Source organism: Vanessa cardui, chromosome 7 (assembly GCF_905220365.1).
Source record: "Vanessa cardui chromosome 7, ilVanCard2.1, whole genome shotgun sequence".
In the NCBI taxonomy this organism is placed as follows: domain Eukaryota; kingdom Metazoa; phylum Arthropoda; class Insecta; order Lepidoptera; family Nymphalidae; genus Vanessa; species Vanessa cardui.
The window spans coordinates 569826-580754 of NC_061129.1; positions in this window are offsets into that span (position 1 = coordinate 569826).

Genomic DNA, 10929 nt, shown 5'->3' on the forward strand with positions numbered 1-10929 from the left:
ATAATATCAATGCGTATATAACACAACCCTCTAATAAAGCCTTACTACTAGATTTCATTGTTGCAATTTTTTTATCCCTTTTTCGTACAATTAAATAAAAAGTAAATTATGTAACCTTAGTAGCATATTAAATAAACCGTTTAAATTGAAAACGATGTATTTCATATTTTCATACAACTTTGAATGTCAAGTTACTTCAGGTAGAATTCATCTCTTCAAGTTCCAAAATAAAGTTCTACATATGTCAAACCATAAAGAAAATTACTAAAAAGTGACGTTTACAAACCGCTTCAGATATATTTCGACCCGAAAAACAGAACGCACAAGAAAAATATCACAATAACAACAAGACAAGAATATCAATCCTCATGATGGATACATTTCACTCATGATATTAATGTCTCGAGAAATTGATACAGCCCCAGACACCTCCACATTACCCACCTAATTCCGTCTAACATTTCACAGCCGCATAAATCGTAACACGAGAACTTTACTTCATGAGCCGTGAATTTAATGGAAACAGACTTGGAGCCGTAAGCGGTGTTTGAAGCTACAACTTAGTATCAAATAATGGTACTCGCTCGTACCGTTACAAGCGATTCGAATCAAATCCCACCATTACTAGACGTTGAAATGGCAACCGGCCGGTAAATGCTGGCTCCGAAATATGCCAGTCCAAGCAAATGGGCTTAATCTGATTTTACGGTTGTCTTTGGGTCATATTATATATGTGTCGATGACTTCCTCCAGATTTGTTCATTGTAACCACTTTTGAAAATGACCAGCCCATTACAGTAGGAAAAACACAGCACTCTTATAGTCTAATCTTACGCGATTGAAAAGAGTTTAAGAGTAAAGAGTAAGAGTTATTCGTTGCCAAAGACATTTCTGTCTATCAATGCCTTGACCATAACCACCTTGCAAAGTTGATAAGAGTGTATATGGCCCCAATACATTGCCAAACCCTTTTAAATATTGATACTTTCGGTATTCTCAAGTCAAAAGTTATCACAACACTATCACTTACTAGCGCGTCGATCTGGTACGAAAATTAAAATAGATTAGTGATAACAGACAATGGGGTTTTCTGCAGCCTAAAAAACCCAGCCCAGCTACTGACGAGACTAAAGTTCCACCTATGGGAACATTTATACAAGACTAAAAGTTACACACCCTATAGCTGACGCATATTTACACTATATTTATTAACAGAATCATATTCTCAAATACGGGAAAAGCAACCAAACTAACTTCTTCAGTCCATTTTTATAACTAGAAAGATCCTAACAAAGAACTGTTAATAATCTTATTATTCACTTTGATACTGAAAAAGCTTCGTCCCAAGAATTAATGCTATTAACGACCAGTCGCAAGAAAAATGCCCCGTATACTTCATTATATCCGCCGGGACAAGGATAGATGGTCACCATTGCCTCTGTGGCTGCAGATAAGCTATTGTTGAGGTTCATTCGTCACTTTGATTATAACTCTGTTATTATAGCTTACTTACATAAACTTGTTATACTTCTACAAACATTAAGTAATTTTATTATAATTTATATATTTATACAAGCAAAAAGAGAACAATAAATGTGTGTGCAATTCCCAAACGGTAAAATTTAATAAATAATTAATTTCAATTTTGTTTGTTTGTGTCTTTTATGGCTCAAAAGACTTAAACACTTTTCAGTCAAAGCGATTCTAAAAAAGTTTTAGTTCAAAATATACTTTATTCAAATAGGTTCATTCATACATAATAATTAATAACTTACTGATCCTGAGTCTTAATTTGTAAAGGTAAATTATATTTAAGAAACTCATTAGTTACTTATTGTCATCGATCATATAATTGTAAATATTATATAAATATTAAATAAACTTATAAATCAATGAATACTAACTGCAGGCTCTTTCTATTTGTACGTCATATTGATGGATATAATATTATTTGATCACTAACTTAAATTTTTTATTGGTAATTTTAAATATATTACATATCATATGGTCGAAAATTTTTTTATCTTCAAAGAGCTAAAGTTATACATTTAAAATGAAACTTGAATTGTATAATATAACTGCATGTGTATAACTGTATATAAGTGCTTGTATAGTTAGATTTTGAAATATATTTTTTTATATAATATTATTTTTTTCCCATATATGTAATTTACGATATTTATACTAAAAATTTCGGCAATTTAAAACCACCATGACACCAAAATATTATTAACCTTATTATTACCTTAATACAGAATCTATCTCCTGAACAGCGATGTAGTTGGAATCCAACTGTTGGATAAGAAAATAAAATCAACTCAGTTACTTTCGATCTGTATAATATTTGAAACAAGATATTCAGAGGCCGCAAGTTCGTCCGGCGTTTGACAAAGAGCACCCCCCACCCCCCGCAGCCCGATCCCCATCCTTTGAATTATTTATTCCTTCTACCTGACGTTGACTTTTCAAGCCGTCAGTTTTTCCAATTAAGACGAGAAGAATCTAAGAATAGGGCAACTTAAGTTATAAGAAAATAATTACATTAGGAAAATATTTTGTTTTTGTTTTGCCTGAGACTTATATTCATTTATTGCTGTACGCAATATACTTAGAAGTTTTTTTGTAAGCGGTCGTTATTGGCTTACCGGATTAAGTCTTGTTGACCATTGTCAACGGAGAAAATCCTACCGTAAGAAAGATATAGCCCACACGTATGCCAAAGCACAGGTTCATTGTATTACTTACTGATAATCAGATGAGTCTATAATTTGTATGAAAGTAAAAGCACAGGATTACGTACACCATTTGCACTGCACGGACGTGTAAACGCTGTTTGCTTCCAAGTTTTCTTGCTTGAAGAATTATTAACGAAAGTGGAAAAACTTACCATTAAACCACTAAACTGAAAAGTCAGAGGCAAATCACATACATGCCTTCGCTCTTGCAGCTTTCCACTGTCGGTGGTAGTTACTATACGTCAAGCAAGCAAGGGTCCTGCTCGTTTGCCAGATGAGGTGTTTAAATAAAATTCTTCAAAATCTAATCACTGCTATTTAGCATATAATAGATACTATGTTCTGTAACTATGAGTCTTGTACGAAAACTATCACGTTTACATTATCAAGCCAATAATATTAGAATATATGGATTCACTTAAAACACCCCCACATATATATTATACAGATAACGCAATCATTATTGTTTCCAGTAAATACGACATAAGATCTTCGTTGTGTACGTTCGACAATTATGTAGATCGTGTTCTAATTGTAACGCATTTACGATACAGAAGACGGATCCAGTTTTTGTTATTTGCTAACCCGAAAATACACATATAGGTTTTTATATTTAATATAAAAACTAACTTTGTAATAAATTGTAAAACTATTTAATTTACATATGACATTTAACATGAATTTCGTTCTTGTATACAAAATTTAAAATTGTTTATTATTGCATCCGTTTGAATTTTGATTTGTAAGCTAATTAAAAACGAAAATTAGAAAGTTTCATCAACTCTAAAAAGCTGAAAGACGACTAGGACACTATTATTCTTTATTATTTATTTAGAACCTCAAATAAAATTTACTAACTGGACTATACAGAAAATGACATTTAACATATGAAGGCTAGAAAAAAAATTACACAACTACCAATTAAATAAAAAAAAAACAAAACCGTTGCCTAATTACACTTTAAATTTTGAGAGAAATATAAAACACTATAGAAGCAATATAAAAATAAACTAAACGATGGCGCAGTGATAAACTCGAATGTTGCACTGGTATCATCTTACGGTGAGACGATAGCTCTTTATCTCTAGCGTTGATAACTTGGACCGCCTCATAAACTCTCCTGCTATCAATTTTAATTAATCAAGACTTGCTTTTCGATCGTTGTAATGGCGAAGGGCGGTCGTTAGGAGGCTGAATTATGACTGAGGTTGCGTCGAGAAAAGAAATTACAGCACTCAATAGTGCGTAACTCTGTCTAATACCATTAGACTACTTTCTCTTTTTATAGGATACTTCAATCTCTTTAAAAAGTATAAATACCAGTGACAATTTTTTATACACTCAAACTAAATGCATGTGAAACCATTTTTACGAAATTACTCGAAATGTTTAAGAAAAATATGAAATTAATACAATATCCACAAAACATAAATATTCTAGTCACTACATACGACACAACGGTTTTGCTAAGGCAACTGCAAAACGGGTCACTATGTCTCTATTCCGGCGTAGTGAGGTCGATGGCGCTGTACGGTGCTCCGATCTGGATAGACGCCCTCTCCTTTAAAAATCGGGCCCTAGTGCGCAAGCCGCAAAGGGTCATAGCGATGAGAGGCATCAGAGGGTGCGCTGCACGAGTGTGCTGCGTGGGGGCCCCAGAGGCACACCCTTGCAGCGAGTATGGGCGGAGACCTCTCGCTGCCGAGTATCATCCACGTCATGCTCGGTAGCGAGATGTGCTGGTCAGAGATGCGCTCCTTCTGCGAAAGTGTCATGTCGCAGAAGGAAGTCGCGGAGCGGGAGCGGGAAGAGATTGCCACTGCTGACTCGCTCCGCAGAAGTCGACCGGGGAGGAGGAAAAGGCACTACGCGCACCTTCTCCCCCTGCCTCAATAGGCGCCGCAGGGACTAGGTGTTGGAGAAAGACGGAGAGGGTACCGCTGGTTTTTCATTGGGTAAAACCGGCGTACTTGGTCGCACTCGGCGTCCAGGGCTCCGGGGAGTCCCCCACTTTCTATCACGTGGGGGAAGCGGGTAATGCGTGAGAAAAAAATAAAAAAAAAAGACTACTACAAATCCGAAATTAGCTGGGCTAAAATTTCAAGTACATTGTAATAAGGCCAGCTATCCACTATACACAATTTCATAATTATCTTAAACATCTATACATACATATTATGTTCAATAAACAAGATTCCTAGACTTCCTAGCAGCGTCGTAATTAGAAAAAAAACCTTCATTAGAAGTCAGCTTGCGCTAAGTCGAAACTTTAGTTCAAAACAAGCTACGAGATTCAAATCAATAATAAGAGCTATGGAAATAAAATATCACTTCGGTAATTGGTGTATCGCGATCAATCAGGCCACAGACAATTAAGAACCCAATACACCTACAGGATCAAGCGAAGCGGAAGCCACCGTGTCGCTCAATCACGTGTAAGGGATTGTACAGTCAAAGCAAGAAAATCTTCGTCAGTTTTCAAATTCATTCCTCTATCAAGTCTTAAGCTCTTTATACCTTTTGAATCGGAACATCAAATCATTCTCAATCGGTAATGTCAGCTTATGGGTCATACTCAGCACACGAAAATAGATTTTAAGGTGACAAACCTTTTCTTACCCCGACTGTACATGCCGCTCATGTGGTAGCAACGCGACTATGCGAGCAGGTGATCACGACGAAATCATCTGTAAATATACGGTCACACTAGCGCGTCCAAGCGAAATGATTTCGTAGTTTACATACGTCGACTATTTTGATCAGGCGTGATGTTTTCATGTGATGGTAAATTATTTGTAAGTTGTCGTTGATGTTGTGGTGAGGTTCAAATGGTTTTTTTTTTAATAAATCTTTTACTGTCAAATCTATAGAGTAAACTCAGATTGGTTCATTTGAAAGAGATGACGTATTGGCACTATGTTTTGGTGTAAAATAAATAATATTGACATTATATTTGTTGTTCATTATTTAAGTCAGTAGTCAAATTTTCATCATCATAACAAAGTTTGGATGGGAGTTCACTTTTGTTGATTCGCTATTATGTTCCGAACGCTCCACCCAAAACCTCTAGAATGGCTAGACCAATTTTTAAAGAAACTTTAAATAACAGCGAGCGGATTTAATAAGAAGCAACTTAGGCTACAACAATAATATTTTTTAGTTAAATTCAAATCGCGCACGAAATCGCCCCAGTAGTTGAAAAGCGTGGATTGAGCACCACTGTATTTTCAAGAGCTTAATTTGTGTTTATAACTCAGTTTGTATACAGCGTCGAAGGAAAACATCATGAGGAAACCTTCATGTTTCTAATTTCAATAAAATTCTGAAATGTACACTAAACCGTATTTAACATTCTCCTTAAAGGGCGAGGAGCACTTAGCCCAGTAGTTGGGAATTTAGAGCCTTGTTATTTGCAAAATAATTTTCACCAATACATTGTTAATCCTTATTCAGATTAATGTTATTATTTCACCCTTTTTATATGATGTAAACCATTCCTTACATGTTATGGCTCACTCACCCAAACCGGAACAAAACAATGGCATGTATTGCTATTTGGCGGCAGAATACCAGATGAGTGATGGTATCTAGATTGCACAAAGCCTTACACCAAGTATAGTATAATGTTCGATTGAATACCTTAGAATATGTTAACACGGTTTCCAAACTACATAAAACGAAAAAAATATAACAATTTGACCTTGATAGTTAACATTGTCCAAATTTGAATCTGGAAGCCTCATCTGTTTTAGTATATATACCTAGCTATTTATATTTCTCATTTATGGCATTCTCACATAAACAAATAAATAAACGTCATAAAATAAACTTATAACTCTATATTTTTCATTTTCTCAATATATTGCATTCGTAGAAAGACGGAGCGGTCGTTAGTGTTTATAATCTTATATCAAATGTTACAAAGAAAATATATACTAAACTAAAATGAAGCCACTGTAAACAAGAAGCAACGGCAAAAACAGCTTTATAGAGTCATTAATTCCTGTTTGCGAAGGATATTTCTATAAAGATTTTTTTATAAAGAGTTGACTTTTATGACAAAAAAAGTTACACTACAGTAACAGCTTGTCAATGTCCCACGGCTGGGCTACGGCCTTCTTTCCCTTTTGTGGAGAAAGGTTTGTGAAGGTTGAAAGCATATTCCACCACGCTGCTCCAATGCGGTCCAATTGTTCGATACACATGTGGCAGGATTTCCTTGAATTTAGTCCCATGCAATTTTCCTAACGATGTTTTTCTTCCTGAGCACGACATGAATTGTAAACATATATTGAGCCTGGGTTTGAACCCGCTATCGTCGGTTAAGATGCACGTGTTCTTGACACTGGGCCATCTCGACTCTCAAAAAATTTACTAATTATTTAATCTTCATAATCAATATACAGAATAGAATATCAGCTAAATATAAATATATACATATAAAGTTCGCACTCACTAAATGCAGTGCTATCCAATACGCATATAGGGCTGTGTTTCCACGGACTTAGCGAATGTGTGGAATTCCATGCTCCTGAAACTCTATTAGTGGATATGATTACGAGTTTGGAGCGTGCAATGTTGCATGTTCCACGATAAACGCTCAGCGTAGCAGCATTTCTGTGAGCACAAAATGAAGCGCAATGTAACGTCTCCATTTGAGAAGTTGTAGAGTCACGGTGCACTTTTTTTGATTACTGTGCAGCCCTACGTAACACCTACTAAAGCTTGAAGGGACTTGCAGAATACGTGAAAAATTTTCGCGATGTCTTTAACTCTTATTTTAGATCAGCGTTTGCCCTATATTTGAATTAATTCATCTCTATTTCAAAAATGGTTAAAAAATGTATGAGTGTCAAATCCTTTTCAGTAGTTTTTTTATTGATAATAGGCTATTTGACAATGCGAAAAATAAATTGTGAATTATTGTAATCAGTGTATATTATGAATTTAAAAATGGTTATTTATTATTTATTATTATTTATTCAAAAACCCATGTATAAAAATGCATTTTTTCAAACGTTTGTCACTTGATACAAAACGCTCCTGATTGGCCGGGCTTATGATGAAGTCACTTTCTTGTTAACTTTGCTTTTCTACTATATCTACCACAGATTAAAATACAAGAAAGTAACGTCACCGACCCCATTGCAGCGCCATATTGTCCAAGTAGTGTTTTAGCGCGCTATTTAAATATGGACTTTTTAATATGATATTTTTCGGCAAATATGTACTATAAATAAAAAAATCGTCTTTTACTGGGTTCCTTAACTTCTACTAAATAATATAAAATGGATTTTAAAAACTAGTCAAATAGCCTATGGAGTTACAGCTGTCAACCCGTGGTATAAAACATATATTCTTCCGAGTAAATAATACTCGAATATAATATTATTGTGGAACGATAACCCGGAACGTAGTCAAGGAAGTGACGTCACCTTGCAGACGAAGTAAAAGAAAGGGCCATCCATCTTGTGTTGTCACGGCGGCAGCAAATTTGATCTGTCAGTTGCATTCTTGATGAACTTCATAATAATTTGTTGATTGTATATAATAAAAACGAAGTAAAGCAGCGTCCGTCAATATTTGTTTTAAATGTGTAAAACATGATCGATTATAATATACAGCATTGATAAAGTAAAGCCTTAATATAAGTTGTTTCCGCGTATTTACGTCAAGAATTAAATTCGCTGGATGGTCGGAATTATTATTGTTATTTCAGCTTAAGAACATGGTCACCACACATTTGAGATACCCTTGAAAAGATTTACACGTCACGTCACGATAGTTATATATTTTGATAGCCAACCATTCCGGCTTCACTCAGGTCTAACAAGTAGTGTCTTTTAGATTACCTGCAATCCTATTCTTGTCCTGATATACATTAATAGAAAAATTCTGCTTAACAAAAGTCTAACGTATCGGCTTTTCTCTACTGTAATATGCATAAATTATGCGTATTAATTTAACTCTTGATTAAATATCTTTATTGATGAAGAAATTAATAATAAAAATGTATTGTAAAGGTAAGTTTTTAAGACTCTATAGAAGCAGAACTGTCAATTGTTGATTTTTAAGATGAATTTCGGTGTAACATTTCTTATGCAAAAAATAAAACTTTCATATTTTGAGTTGCATTTTTATATGTTCTGATGTATGTATTTTAGTTAGATATTGTTCCTAGCAACCAAGCTATTGATTGCCTCAATTAGTAGCCGTAGTTTCAGATTACTGTCCCGTCGAATTGTAAAAGTAAGGAAATGTGTGTTCGTTTGTTATGCCTACGTTCTTGTCGCACTACTGTCAGGACGTCATCAAAATTGTATGCCAGCATATTTATGTTGAATTAATGTCATTTTTCAGTCTCATTTTATAAGGATTTGTGATTGTAAATCTTAACGATACAGTTTGTATAAACTTGCATCAGCTCTGTATGTTTAAGAAAATAACCTACGTAGTGATAAAACGCCCCCTTATATGTCACGAAATGATACTCTTTATAAAAGCAAACGATTTCTGAACTTTGTAGTAGAAAAATATATGATACTCGTCACAGAAAACGATCGTCAGTTGTTATGCGATATTTATGTATAATGTTTATAACACTTAATCTGTTTCTTTTTATTGTTTTTATTTATAATGTAACCCACCCGTTGCAATTTCTAACAGTCTTTAATAAAATCATTTCATGAGTCAAATACGAAATATAGAATAGAACTGTTTTTTTAGGAGACTTGAAATATAGTTTCTATTGATAAAATTTATACGTCCGTGGTTTTATATTTTCGCGATTCGATTTATTCAGTCAGTTGCATTTTGAAACGAAATCACGGAGGCGATAAGGTTACTTTTTAAATGACAGTATTAATTTTAATGATTGTTACAACCCTCTGACGATACAGAATGAATTAGAAGAGATTCACTTACATGTTACATTGCATTCAATCCTAAAAATATTTCAAAACGTTTTTATTCTTCAATTTTAACAATAGATAACATATAATAATACGTTACGTACGTACGAACGTTATAATATTACATATATTCTTTAAATTTAAAATATCGTAAGCTGTAAACGGCACTTATCAAAAGGAGGCGTCGTTCAATTTTTCAATTATATTGCACCCCGAGCGCGCTCCAGAATAGACTCGGTACACTACAGCTTTATTTATACCGCTTTTCGGGATAAATGGGGACAGGAAAGAACAGGTACTGTTCAGTATTATGGTGCTGTGTGCTACGGTAAGCTATATTTTCACGGAATCGTGAATAACATTCTATATTGAACACAGAAATTATAGTTACAAACATTCAGAATTGCCGGTACAGCATTCCTGTAGTTTTGGCATGAAAGCGAGACAGACAGACAGACAAAGTTATTTTAGTATTTATAAAATTAGTATAGATTTCTTTAAAATAACTAACATATTACATTGTACATTTCCAATATAAAATAAACCAAGTAACTCTATGTGTATAAAATCTGTTTATTAAAATAAAACGTACGAAGTATGTCATATTCGTAAGCAGCAAGTTGAAGTAAAGAATACATCTAAATTGAATTTTACTCTCAACGCTAAGATTACGAATTTCTTATCCGAATATTTCCACGTCCAAGAGTGACAAGGCGTTAAACTTTTTAAGACGAATTCTTTAAATCTCTTTGTCTCCGTCTAAAAAAAAACTAAAAGGAATTTCGAAGAGTAATATTTCATTTTGTGTCAGTTGTCAAAGGAAATACATTTCAAATTATAAAACAAGCATTTTATTAATTAATCTTATGACTAAAATAGTACGCATTCTAAATGCAAAGATTTTAAAAGATAAATATTCTATACGCTTGTAGCTATGCGGCCATTAGATCTGTAAGGATATTATTTCAAGACTTTCCAGTTATAAGTACATGTGCCTTTGTCTTTTGAACTTGAGGGTCCTGAAAACCGACGATGACGATGCGTTGATTCGAGCTAGTGGAACGCCTGTACCAAACCAAGCTAAAGGAGTATTTTGTTCAGACGTATGTATCCAAAACAAAAGTAAATATTTCATCTTAAAAAGACGAATACTTTCTTTTGATCGGAAAGCATTATGTTACGTATTTACAACGTATTAGCTGCAGGACCTAATGAGTTACGTCACAATTAAAGCAAAGGTACTATTTATTTTTTGTTACAAAAAAAGACTGGATACTTACGAA